Raw genomic sequence first — 13,696 nt, forward strand, 5'->3', positions numbered from 1 at the left:
TCAACTTCTTGCTTGTCTGTGTCCTGCACTTAGATTTGTGCACCAATACACACATTGAACTTTGATGTACTGATGGTTTCGAATAACTGTCGATAAAAACTAATTATATATATTTTTTCGGTAGAGACCTTCGGTAATTGTTGTTACATATCGTGGTTAAGAGAAGCACATTAAGATAATGTTCTTATGAGGAGAACAGAACTTGTAGGTATTAACTCATACAAAGGTAGCATTGAACTCAAAATGGGCATACGCACTGTTGCCAGAAAGCAGCACTATTGGACCTACTCTGGACATATGAATGTAAAATGCAATTTCGCTTGTGTTTCATGTAATACATCCTCGCTAAAACGTATTTCGGCACTGACGCAAAGCTCCATGCAGTAACTGATTCTTTCTGAAACAGTCCGAAAGGCGATGTGCATAAATACAAATTACAAGTTGCTTTTGTTCATTCTTTGCATAACCAGTGTTCTCAAAGTCGCTTAGGTGAAAGTTTGGTTTCAATAACCGCTTTTACTACCTATTCCTGAGAAATGGTTGGGAAGCGGTATTTTGGAATCCTGAGAAGTATAGCGCTGATTCTGTGAACTTTTTGGAGGGAGCACAGTCCCGTAAAGTCCAGTTTTGGCAGCACATGACGATAGTAATTTTTGTGACCTGACTCAAGTGGTGCTTAAGAGAAGGCTTGACATTCCGCCGCGCTCCCTACTGCGAAAATGCATTACTCCAAGTTTTAGTTTTCCAACAGGCAGTCATCGTCACTTGTTTCAATAAGGTGCTAAGGCAGCCAGTAGAATCTGAGTAACGCTTTCTCTCTGGATGAAATCGTTACTCCTCAAGAAAACTGAATCCATCCTGCTCAAACCCCCTGCCAAGTGTAAGCCTGAATAAAAACGAACTTCTCCCGAAGATGACTCCCCTCTCACTCACCCCATGCCGGTCCGAGATGAAGCAACAGAGGAGCGCGCCAAGCTCAGAGCAGACAAGGCGACATACTCAGCCCAGAGCGGGATGCCACATCCGGGAGGCCGGAGGTACCCTGCGAAGGTAAAGCATTTAATAATTTGTGTGCTTAAACCATAATTAAGTTTGACCACAGCAACACATGTAGAGGTCGAAACATTCCAGACAAAGTTCTCCAGCGGTCACAGATTAGGTTTTTCCTTTGCACCCCCGGAATTAAAACAGACACATGTAGTGATCTCGCGAACTCGGATCCCGATGCAGTTCCGAGATTGAAGCATAAATGCAGGAGAGATATTTCATGTGTGCATTGAGGGGGACATAGACATGTTCACACAAAGTACATTTGTACAATGGGCGCACAGAAGCATAGGAATTATAAAAACTACTTAATTTCAGCGGCTGACATCAGGTGCTGTCTAAATTATCGCGGTTATTTTTGTACGAGGTGCACCCCACTAATTTCATTGAGCAGTAGATAGGACTGGAGTCAGGTAAAGTAAAAATAATTTGATTTTGCAAAACAAACGAAATTTCATCCATCGCTGTAAGTTATGTGCTATTTGGTCTTGACGAGCAGAGTTGGCTCAAGTAAGCAATGTGTAAGAAAGCCTAACTTTCTTTGCCTTCGCCACAGCATGGTATGCAGGGCGGCAACCGTGAATGAAATGCAAACTGGAGCTATTTGGGCCCTACAATCTTGGTCGAAGTGAAGGAGAACAACTGGCCCATTTATTCCGCGATATCACTGTAAGCGTTTTTTTTAAATGCGTAAGCATTGTGTGGCTATATAGGCGGTTTCGGCGTGGACTAGATAATCTCGGTCTTATACCAGAGGAACTACTTGGTATGTCGGAAAAAGAGTGGTATCTTCGGATAGAGCATCGAAAGAAGATGTGCAAATGACCAAATGGTTAAGTTGGATTCGTTCGGTAATTAATCAGAGCCAAGTAAGTCGAAAAAACGCTTCTGTCGACACCAGAACGACGTGGACAAGAACTTGTGTGCACTGTAAACGTGGAATACAGCGTCAAAAAGCTTAAACCAGTAAAAAAGTATGGTCGATGTGGTTTAATCAGGTATATAGGTAGAAAAAACGCTTCTGTGCTTATCCATTTCTCCAGTGTGGGTGCCGCAGTGATCTCTAACGTTTTTCAGGTAAGAAGTTGGCGCCTGTGTTGTTTCGCATTTTTTATCCCTGGGGTCTCTACTGGCGTTAGTTTGAAACACTTTGCGTTGATTAGCGCTAGATATTTGCGAATTCCCCTCAACCAAAACGCGAGCGCTCTACTACATTACAACAGCCATCACGTGTTATTTCAGTGGCGTAAGAGGACTCACAATTTGTCCAAGACTGACTTATAAGCTATGCCTGCACGATATTGGCATATGCGCGCTTTTACTTTCGTATGAAATTAGTATGCGTACGTCTCCACACTAAGCACCAAGTGGATGAGGTAACAGCTATGTCCTACGTTTAATAGGATGACTGCCAGCTAAAGAATCCTGCACGTCCAATATATTTTCGCTAAACATCCTCTGACAGGGCAAGCGCGGATGCGAGTTGCTTTGTGGTGGTAACTGCGCCAACTCGCTTGATAGGTAGCTCCTTAAATGCTAACCGCGGTATCTAAAAATCGCCTTGTCTTTCTAGATGTCCATGCCACAATTTGTCAAAGACTGACTTATAAGCTATGCCTGCACGATATTGGCATATGCGCGCTTTTACTTTCGTATGAAATTAGTATGCGTACGTCTCCACACTAAGCACCAAGTGGATGAGGTAACAGCTATGTCCTACGTTTAATAGGATGACTGCCAGCTAAAGAATCCTGCACGTCCAATATATTTTCGCTAAACATCCTCTGACAGGGCAAGCGCGGATGCGAGTTCCTTTGTGGTGGTAACTGCGCCAACTCGCTTGATAGGTAGCTCCTTAAATGCTAACCGCGGTATCTAAAAATCGCCTTGTCTTTCTAGATGTCCATGCCACCAAGATAAGCATCCGTGAGAATCAAGTCTTCGGTAATAAAGAAGGTAACCCGATGAAAGGGAACATTCGTTGAACGGACATGTAGTATGCCTTATACTTACAACGAAGTAGCGTCATGCATGTCCGATAGTCCGTTTTCACAGCGCTTAGTGATTCCATATTTGGGGCACAGGAGAATTTGGAGGAAGAGATGCGTTGAAGTATCAGGCGATGCAGATATGGAAATTCGCGTGCCTATTTTCTGAGGTAATTGCAGTAAAAGACTCGTCTAAATTGTTTCCAGCATGTGCCTGTCAAAAGATCGCAGCCATGTTGGAACCTCCAGTGAATTGTACTAAATGCAATGAGCTTGTAGCACTTCACAGGGAACCAACAGGAGAAAGAGCCAGCTATTCTGTAGGAATAATTCCACTGCCTTCATCGGTTGCCGTTAATGTTCCGCTGAAAGAAAATAGCACCAGGTTGACCAAGGAGCATGGAGACGCTTTGAATTGGGGTCACCAAAATTGAGTAGTAGCCGACAATTGGCGTAGATGCTGCCGACAAAGAGAGAGGCAACCGTGATGTTTCTTACGTATTCTCCTCAGCCACTGATTCGGAAATACAAAAATTTCATCCGTGATGATGCCTGCAAGCCAACAGAGGGCTGCTTTTTGCTTGGTCCTGCTCACACGATAATTAGTTTGCCTGAGTGAGCTGCCGTCTCAGTTTGCTATTCGAGCCATCAGCGTAAAACCATCTGAGCGCCCGCGACGAGACCCGCCCAACAGATGCTGCGCGGTGAAAGGCAAGGCTGAGTTGAAGGAGTAAAGGCACCTCTAGATCAGTATGCCAGTCACATTGAATCGTAATTTTGAGCACATTCGGTTGTTGTCCATACACTTCAAGGAAAAAATTTGACACAGTAAGAAAGCCTCGGCTTCGGATGGACAGTTGTCGAACCTTCACCACCTACATTGCAATTTGCGTACAGGTTCAGTCTGGTGACAATAAAAAGCAAAAGTCTTTGAGGGTTAGCTGCAAACAGGGGAAGATTATAGCGGGAAATTTTTACAAGGCTGAGAAAGTAGGATCGCGGATGATCGATTCTGTCCACTTGCGTTTAGAAACAAAATAAGATGGTTAAGCAGCAGACTCGAAGGCGGCCTCGACAAGCGACATGACCTCCGCGGGGGTGCACCTCCCATGATAAAACGTCCAGGAACGAGTTCACCTCGATAACCGAGGTGCGACATATTGCGAGGATAACCGAGGTGCGACATACTCCGTATCTACTTACGCAGATAGCAAGTCATGTTACATATCTTATGCTCATAGTCTTGGAAGGACCACATGTGAAGAGCAAGATATAATAATTAGAGGAAAGATAATCTAGAGTAAGGACATCTTTGAGCTCTGTTGTATGGAGAGGAAGGAAACGTGCCCTAATGCACAAGGCAATACCGTGCGTCTGTTCATGCTGTAGTCTTATTCACGTGCAGGGTTCATTGCCCGGGAAGCTGTTTAACTAATACAGTATCAATTCAAGTCAAAGCGCCGTAATGTTGTGCAATCTGAATAATTACGGCGTTTTGTAGAGAACAATGCTGGAATGGCCGATAGTCCTTCGCATGCCTTAAAGTACAGCGACTTGTAGGGTGGACACTAAGGTGATTCCCGCGGGACTACTCACGGTAATGCTGTGGATGCAAGGCTGCGATTCTGGAGTGGTCATAGTGGGCTTAGGTAAGCAAGCGAATTATGGGGTGGTTGTTCAGCTTTCTGAGGCTCAATTTTTTTGCCGCCTCCCAAATGCATGACCGCATTCGACGAATTTATTGTTCTCCCGTAATCGGCTGATTGCAAACAATAAACTACGATTTAATGATTTTTCTTATAATTGTCGGTAGAAAGTAATTATTTGTAATTCATTTGGAAAAAGCGTTGTCGGTACCTCGAATAATATTCGGATTCAGCAAAACCTGTGACACTGCAGAGCAGCACAACTATAATGGTTACTGTTATTTCGCAAACCTCCGCTGCAGTTAAGACAAACATTTTATATTTTTTCAAGGAAACAAAACAGGCAATCATCACGATTTCACCCTAGAAAGGAATCGCTCAGAATCTGTTTTTTTTTTGCTACAAAAATCTAGAGTTTGTCGGTCTCTTTAGGGGCGTGGGGTCTTCTTATCACATCGCAGACATGGAATATGTTCTTTTTATGTTTTATGTTTTTACTTTTTGTTTAAGCCGCAAGAACATTCTTTAGGAACACCCAGTACAGGAGAAAGCTCTTCACTGGTCCTAGCGTAGCGCGCCAGACTCTCGAGCGAAATGACAGCGGTATCTCAAAAGTCTTTTTCTTGTTTTTACAATAGGTTACAAGTTGCCCTCTATCGTCTGCACAATCTGTGAGCACAAAAACAAATCTTGCCTGCAAGTCCGTTTGCGGGAAGCCTACGAAACACGTTCATCCTATGTTTAACTCCGCGGCATGTCTGCGTGACCTCGTCTCCCGCTTACGTGAAGCGTTCCGAACACACAGCTGCGTTTTAATAGTGCGGCGGAGTCTAGTGAGTTCAAAGGAATGTGTGTGAACTTGTCACTAAAAACAATGCGCTAAACAGCCACTAAGGGGGTTACACAAAAAGCACATTCCCTCATTCGTGCATGGCCTTCTCCAAACGTGTGCTCTTCCTCGCGCTCTCCTCCTGTCTGTGGGTGCCACACCAATACGCCAAGAGACCAGGTGTCTTTGAACTAAAAGCTTTCGTTGAGAATCTATATCGTGATCAAACGGAAGTTGTCATTTTTACAAAGTGACTATCTCTGAAATGCGCCGAATGAAAAATAGAGCTATATCGACATAGTTCCAACCTACCAGGTGAGGAGTCGCCCCACTCCAGATTACGTGTCTTGTCAGCACACCTCACTAATTTCATCCTTCACCCTCTGCTGCATGAACTGGTGATTGTGATGTATGGGCCTGCTGAATATGTCACGAACTACAACAAAAATGTTGCCTTCAAATCTACTCCTCCACCTCAAGCCTCTACCCAGCCCTTCTTTGCTACTCTCTTCAACACTCACTGCAGGGAAGGAGCAGAAGTTCGAGAGATTAGGATGAAAGGAAAAAAAGATCATAATGGAACTAACGAGAGAGAGAAAAGGCATTAGGAAAAAGGAAAAGGAAAAGAAAACCAAAACTAGGAGGGCTTACACCAATCCCCCTCAGCAGAAACATCACCATAATATAATAAGTGAGGTAGACACTCATGAAAGAAACTGAAAACATTTATTAGTGCGAAACCACTACTCCTACCGCGAGCAACATATTGCGATTTTTGTCGGTTTTCGAGTGAAATAAATAAATAAAACCAATATTCGTTACCGGGATTCGAACCCGTGATGGTGCGAAAAGATCACCTTCGCTAGCCACTGCTCGAGTACACCAGGCTACCTCTGCCGTTTAACACGCCCGGTGTTAAACTGCAACGCACTATTGAGCTGCGCATTTACATCGCCTTCTTCATCAACTAATACTACTGTGATGACCCCCATAATGCGCAGGTCCACACGGGACGGAGAGGCAAAGAGACACCGTATGGTATAATTACACATGATTAAGATTATACATCAGAGGCTGGGGCGTCCGAGCTTACGTGCCGACGACTTCATGGGGGCGATGGGGTGGCTCCGGAGTTGGGCTCGAGCGGTTGCTGGCAGAAGCTGCACGCCGTCGGGCTTCGGCGCTGAAGGCCCTCTTGGCGAACGATGTCGTCCTGAGCGTGTATGCAGTAGAATTTCAATAGTCGTCCGTTTCTTCGAGGATGGTTCACAAACCCTTCCTCTAGTGTCGTTCGGCTTGGAAGATGAACAGGAGGCGAGCTTGTAGATGATGACAGCAGAGCATAATTTTACAACATACATATACAGAGAGTTAAACTGGAAAAAGCAGAATTGAATTTACAAAAGAACAAGCTTTGCACTACTTTACTCATCGACCGGGCAGGTTAGTGCCTAAGTAGCATCACATTACATGCTAAGCATGGAGCCCCAGCTCAGACTGGACTGCATCCGTTTACATGTGCTTTTAAGCACTTGATTAACAAAGGACTAAGGGCGGTCATTTCCAGTGGCCCGCCCAAAGCATCAATTCTCCAATCCAAAATAACATGCGAGATGGGGACCGCCCCTTGGGTTGGGCTTAGCCTCGAACCCAGAGTCTGTTAACAATACAAACTAAATAAACAACAAAAACGCCACCACTCTCTCTCAAGTGAGAGTATACACAGGCTCTCTCTTCGGAGCTAATTCACTAGGGCCTGTCTTTCCACATTCTTGGCGAGTACTGCCTGTCCGCCATGACAGGTGTCCGTCACGGCCCTTCTGGGAATGCGCTTTTGTTCACGAGGCACGGCGGGAAGCTGTGGGTGCCTTCCCGGCGACAGCCCACGTCGAAAGGGGAAGGAGGGAAAGAATGTTGTCTTCGCGGTAGCGCATGGCGTCGGCTGTGGTACGGCGCGCTCTGGCCCGCTGACAGCTCCCTTGTCCTGGAATGTGCCCGGAAATTGGGGAGGATAAAGCCTGTTTCCCCGCGGCGGCGGCGGCGGGTCCGGTTGTTCTGGTCGTCACTCAAAGAGCATGGCTGGGTAATTGATGATGCCGCTGTCACGGGTCTCCGTCTACGCCGCGCCGTCGAACGTGGATCCTCGTAGCACACACGGAATGTCACACTCGCTCACCCTCCAGAAGAATGTTCTCCGAACATTTGAGTCCACGCCGCTCCCCTTGTCTTTCTGAATCGCCTCGCACAGTGCGTCCGACAAAACACTTTTCGCTGCACTCAACACCACTGCACAACACCATATGCCTCCGCTGTCAATACTGGCGTCTCCAGGGGCAGCACTGATCTTCTTTTACAGATAAACATGAAACTCAGTACCCAAGCCTCTCCTTTCTAGTCCAAACTGGACGAAATAAATTTACCACAGTTACAAAGGAGCTCCCACTTCTAGCACGATCACGGCACAGACAAAAATATAGATAACGAAAGGAAGTAGGGCAGGTTCTGCATGCGCTCCGCATGCTCTCCTGTGAAGGTGTTACTTAATGACAGAAAGGTTTAACTACCAACTCCGATAACTTAACACATAAGCACATAGCAATGTTATGAGCTGCGGCATTACACAATTCTAACCAGTTCACAACTCCGCTCTGTTTACGCCATTAGTCCGACTTAGCTTTCCGATTTCGCAGCGGATATCGGCCTTCATGAGTCATACTAAGTAAGTCTGTGCCCCTTTGTCTGCTTTGGGACTCGCGAGGGCTCGTGGCAGGAGCCTCTCCTGGCGTTATCTGCGCGGCAACCTCGCGCGCTTCTTCTTCTAGCAATGCATGAAGTAAATCCGGTGGCATTCCGGCCGTCACCTCGGGCGCCTGCCGAACAAATGCAGGAGAGGGCGTTTCTTGCGAACTATCTGCGCGCTCCGCTTCACTTCTGTCCCCATCAAAATCCGCGCTTTCCCTTTCCTCATTTCGTGAATACTGAACCGGTGCCGACTTGAGGCGATTTGCGTGTATCCTTATCAAACGCCGGTTCACGTCTCGGACTCTGAAGTTTACCGGAGAAAGCTTCTCGACAACCTCGCACGGTCTTCTCCACTTCGTCTGGAACTTACGAGCTAGCCCAATCTGCCTTTGGCAGTTTTCAATGTACACGCTGTCCCCCACATCAAACGGCGCGTCTCTAGCACTGCGATCGTGCACCTCCTTCCTGCGCTTCGCCGCTTTCTTTAAGGACTCCTTTGCGATGTCCCTAGCCACTTGCAAGCGAGATTCTAGCTCAAACTTATAGTCGTCCAGTGAAGCGTATGGGACACGACGGGGGCCCTCTGGCACTTCACTAGGCTGGTCCGGGTCTCGGCCGTAGAGAAGAAAGAATGGCGATTCGCCCGTGCTCTCGTGTGCTGCGGAATTGTAGGCAAACATTGCATACGGGAGCCACAAGTCCCAGTCCCGCTGGTCGCGCGAAACAAAATGCGACAGGAACCCGGCCACGGTTTGGTTCAGTCGCTCCACCGCGCCGTTGCAAGCCGGATGGTACGGTGTTGTCTGCTTCTCAGCGATCTTAAGCAGCTCGCAAACTCTCCTCATTAGCTGCGACACGAAGTTCGTTCCCCGATCTGTCAAGAGTTGCCTCGGGGGTCCATGTCGGAGCACGATCTGTTCGACAAATGCTCTTGCAACCGTGTCTGCCTTCTGATCTGGGAGGGCTACCGCTTCCGCGTATTTTGAAAGGTGGTCGACAAATACTAAAATGTACTTGTTTCCGGAAGTGGTCGTGGGCAATGGGGCCATTATGTCCATACCTGTCCGCTCGAAGGGAGCCGAAACCTCAGGGAACGGCTGAATTGGAGCTGGTCTTCGTCCCTTGGGTGTTTTTCTTTCGAGACAGGAATGACACTTCGCACAGTAGTCTCTAACATCCTGTCGCATGCCACTCCAAAAGTACAAACGCTCCACACGCCTGCGTGTCTTCGCTACGCCAAAATGACCGGCGCATGGCGCATCGTGAAACGAGCGAAGAACCCTTTCTGTCCATGACCGAGGTATGACGACTCTCTCCCAAGCGGTTTTCTCTGGTCTCCCTTTCCTGGTTGGCCTCGTGCGCCGACACAGGGTGCCGTCTTTGTCAATGAAATAACCTAGCTGTTCGGGGTGAGACGGTGCGCCCTCTAAGCTTTCGATTATTCGCTTCAGGTCAGGATCTTTGCACTGCTCTGTGCGTAATTCGGCGGGGTCGACTACGGGGACAAACTCTTCTATAGCTGCCACGGCAGCTGTGCGGCTGAGTGCATCAGCATTCAGATGTGTCTTTCCTGACTTGTGCTCAACTTCAAAGCAGTATTCCTGCAGGTGTAGATTCCATCTAGCGAGTCGCGAGCTAGGGTCCCTGACACTCATCACCCATTTCAGAGGATGGCAGTCTGTGACTAGCTTGAATTTGCGGCCGTAAAGGTAGCATCTGAAGTGCTTTACTGCCCAGACAACGGCGAGGCACTCCCTTTCCGTAGCTCCGTACTTTTGCTCTGTGGGGCTCAGCTGTCGGCTAGCAAAACCAACGGGATGTTCTTTGCCCTCGATAATCTGAGATAGCACGGCACCAACTGCGAACTTTGACGCATCTGTGGCCATAACGAAGGGCAAATTAAAATCCGGGTGGCGCAACAGCGGTGCACTCATTAGCTTCCCTTTCAGGGCCCCAAAAGCATTCTCCGCGTTTTCGTCCCAGCGAAAGGCGACATTTTTGGCTGTTAAGGCGGTGAGCGGCTTAGCGAGCTTGGCGAACTCCTCTATGTGCCTTCGGTAGTAACCGATCAGGCCGAGAAACTGCCGGACCTGGCGGACGCTAGTCGGGGATGGAAAATCCGAGACACACCTTAGTTTCTCAGGGTCCGGTCGCACGCCGTCAGCTGAAACAACGTGCCCGAGGTATTTCACCTCGTTTTTGAGGAATTGGCACTTAGAGGGCTTCAGCTTGAGACCCGCTGCTCTTAGTCGCACCAAAACCTGCTCAATATCGCGCAAATGGTTATCAAAACTGTCACTGTATATGATAATGTCATCCATATACACGAAGCACAGCCTCCCCAGAAGACCTGCCAGGATAACATCAGCGGTTCTCTGCCAGACAGCAGGGCTGTTGGCCAGACCCATCGGCATTCTTTTCCATTCATAGTGCCCTGAGGGCGTGTTGAATGCCGTTTTCTCGGCATCTGCCGGATCCATTGCTATCTGCCAGAATCCCGCCGCCATGTCCACTACCGTGAAGTACCTGGCAGAGCCCAGCTGAGAAAGCGTCTCCTGTATATTGGGGATGGGGTATGGATCGATGCGAGTTACGGCATTTAGTTTGCGGTAGTCCACTACCAATCGATATGAGCCATCTGGCTTTTCCACCAATAGTGCTGGTGCTCCCCAGGGTGACTTTGAGTGTTCGACAATGCCGCGATCAATCAGGTCCTGCACCTGCCGCTCCATCTCCTCACGTTGGGAGTAAGGAATCCTGTACGCACGCTGGTAAACGGGCGATGAAGTGCCGGTTTCTATCCTGTGCTTTATAACGCCACAGCAGCCCAAATCCAGGTTGGACGCGGCGAATACCTCCGAGTAGTCGTTCAGCAAACCAGCCAGAGCCTCCCTCTCCCTGGATTTTACGTGAGAAAGATCGAACGACACCTTTGGAGCAGCCGAAGGACTAGCATGCTCTACAGTTGCGAGTACCGTATCGGTGGGCTCACGTTGCTTTATCGCAGAGGTGAAGAAAGCCAATGTTTTGTTCTTGGGAAGGCTCAGTGGCTGCTGGCTACAGTTAACCACCCGTAGGGGCACTCTGTGGGCGTCATTAACTGTCACGAGGCACGCGGCTGCCTTCAGGCCATTGCTGAGAGAGTCGACCGGCTCAAGCACTCCCACGGCGCCGCTCTCTACATCTGAAGGCACAAACGCGTACAAAATGTGCTCCGACCAAGGAAGGACGACCGCCTCCTCGACCAGCCGGACGGCAACCCGCGAATATACCTTCTCCAATGATCCCACTGTTTGACGGGTGTCAATATCGGTAATGCGAATCTCAGCCCCTCTCCTGTTCAAAAACGGAACTTTTGAGCCGCCCGCATTAACCTCTTCCTCAGAGAATGAGACTACTACCTTGCCTTTTCTCAAAAAATCCTGCCCTAATATACCTGACACTCCGTTTGGCAGAGACACCGTGTCCGGGCATACGTAGCAGGGGTGCTCCAATGCAATTCCGCCGAGAGAGAAGTGTAACCGGTAGAGTCCACTTATGCCAAGAGGATCCCCCGTTATGCCTACAAATTTGGTTGCCATACCACCAGACGCTTCCAACACCTCGCGGTCCCCCTTCCTTCGAAGCGTGTTAAAACTGCTCTCCTTAAGCAATGTCACCTTTGACCCCGTATCTATCAACAATTCCATGCAACAACCATTTAACTTGCAACGCACAACAGGGCATGCCTCGTCGGCCACACAAACTACCACCACCTCATCATCCACTGCTCCCTCCCCACGCTCCTCAGGCTGGGGAGGACTAACTAGTTTTTTGTCTCGGTATCTGGAGCCCCGCTGTAGGCTTGCTTAGGGTGTGTCTCGCCTGCTTCTCTTTGTGGCTCCCCACGGCGCACGTTTTGGCAGAACCTGGCGATGTGTCCGCGACCCTGGCAAGCGAAGCATACGATTTCTTCAAAATCTCGCATACCGCGCCTGTAGCTTTGTGGCGGTCTCCGGTTTCCAGCGAATGAGCGCTGTTGAGCGCGCGCTTCAACCTGGCGTTCTACCTGCTGAGATAGCAGCTGTTCTAAGCGATCTAACCGCTCTGTCAAGAGAGCAACCTCAGGGTTGAGCACCGCTCTCTCTATGACGCGCACTCTCGCTGCGGCTGTCGTTAACGCCTCATTTCGTTCCTCATCCAATGCGGCCTCCACGGCTTGGTCGAAATTGCTCGGCTTGCGCGAGAGCACGAACCGGCGCACGGGGTCTTGCAGACCAGCCACGAACAAAGCGGTCATTTCCTCTTTAAGTATATCCTCCGCGTATTTCTTCTTTAGCTGGTCTCCTTCCTCCTCCCTGCTTAACGTATCGCGCGCTAAGCGCTGAAGCCGCGACGCAAACGTTCGCACGTCCTCCCATACCATCTGTACGGCGTCACGGAACCTCTGTACCGGCACGTGACGTGGTTCAGTGTCGAAATGCTCAAACGCGAGCTTCTTAAATTCCGCAAATGATTTTGTGGATTTTACTTTTTCGTCTCACCATGCAAAATCATGAGCAGCTCCTGCCATCTTACACCTCGCCATTCCCAGCATTTGAGCATCGGACCATCCCCCCATTTTCCCAATCTCTTCTAGCATGGAAAAGAAATCGCAGATTGGAACCCCTGTCTTATCTCCCGTAAACGTCGGAATGACGCTTCCTAATGCCAGCATGCTTGCTCCGAGCGACGGCTGTGGAGTGGGAGCTCCCTCAGATAAAGACATTTTTTTTTTCAAGCCCTCCGGTGCCTCAAGCCTCTCAAATGGGGGTAAAAGTCCCACAATCAGTCCCGTGATTCCCTTTTGATTACAATTTTGAAGTCATGAATGTCACAGCATTCAGAGGACATTTGCTTTTGAGACCCCACTTCTGACACCAGTGTGATGACCCCCATAATGCGCAGGTCCACACGGGACGGAGAGGCAAAGAGACACCGTATGGCTCAGTTTAAACAAACAGGTATATTCAATAATTACACATGATTAAGATTATTCATCAGAGGCTGGGGCGTCCGAGCTTACGTGCCGACGACTTCATGGGGGCGATGGAGTGGCTCCGGAGTTGGGCTCGAGCGGTTGCTGGCAGAAGCTGCACGCCGTCGGGCTTCGGCGCTGAAGGCCCTCTTGGCGAATGATGTCGTCCTGAGCGTGTATGCAGTAGAATTTCAATAGTCGTCCGTTTCTTCGAGGATGATTCACAAACCCTTCCTCTAGTGTCGTTCGGCTTGGAAGATGAACAGGAGGCGAGCTTGTAGATGATGACAGCAGAGCATAATTTTACAACATACATATACAGAGAGTTAAACTGGAAAAAGCAGAATTGAATTTACAAAAGAACAAACTTTGCACTACTTTACTCATCGACCGGGCAGGTTAGTGCCTAAGTAGCATCACATTACATGCTAAGCATGGAGCCCCAGCT

Source organism: Amblyomma americanum, chromosome 8 (genome assembly GCF_052857255.1).
Source record: "Amblyomma americanum isolate KBUSLIRL-KWMA chromosome 8, ASM5285725v1, whole genome shotgun sequence".
Classification (NCBI taxonomy): Eukaryota; Metazoa; Arthropoda; class Arachnida; order Ixodida; family Ixodidae; genus Amblyomma; species Amblyomma americanum.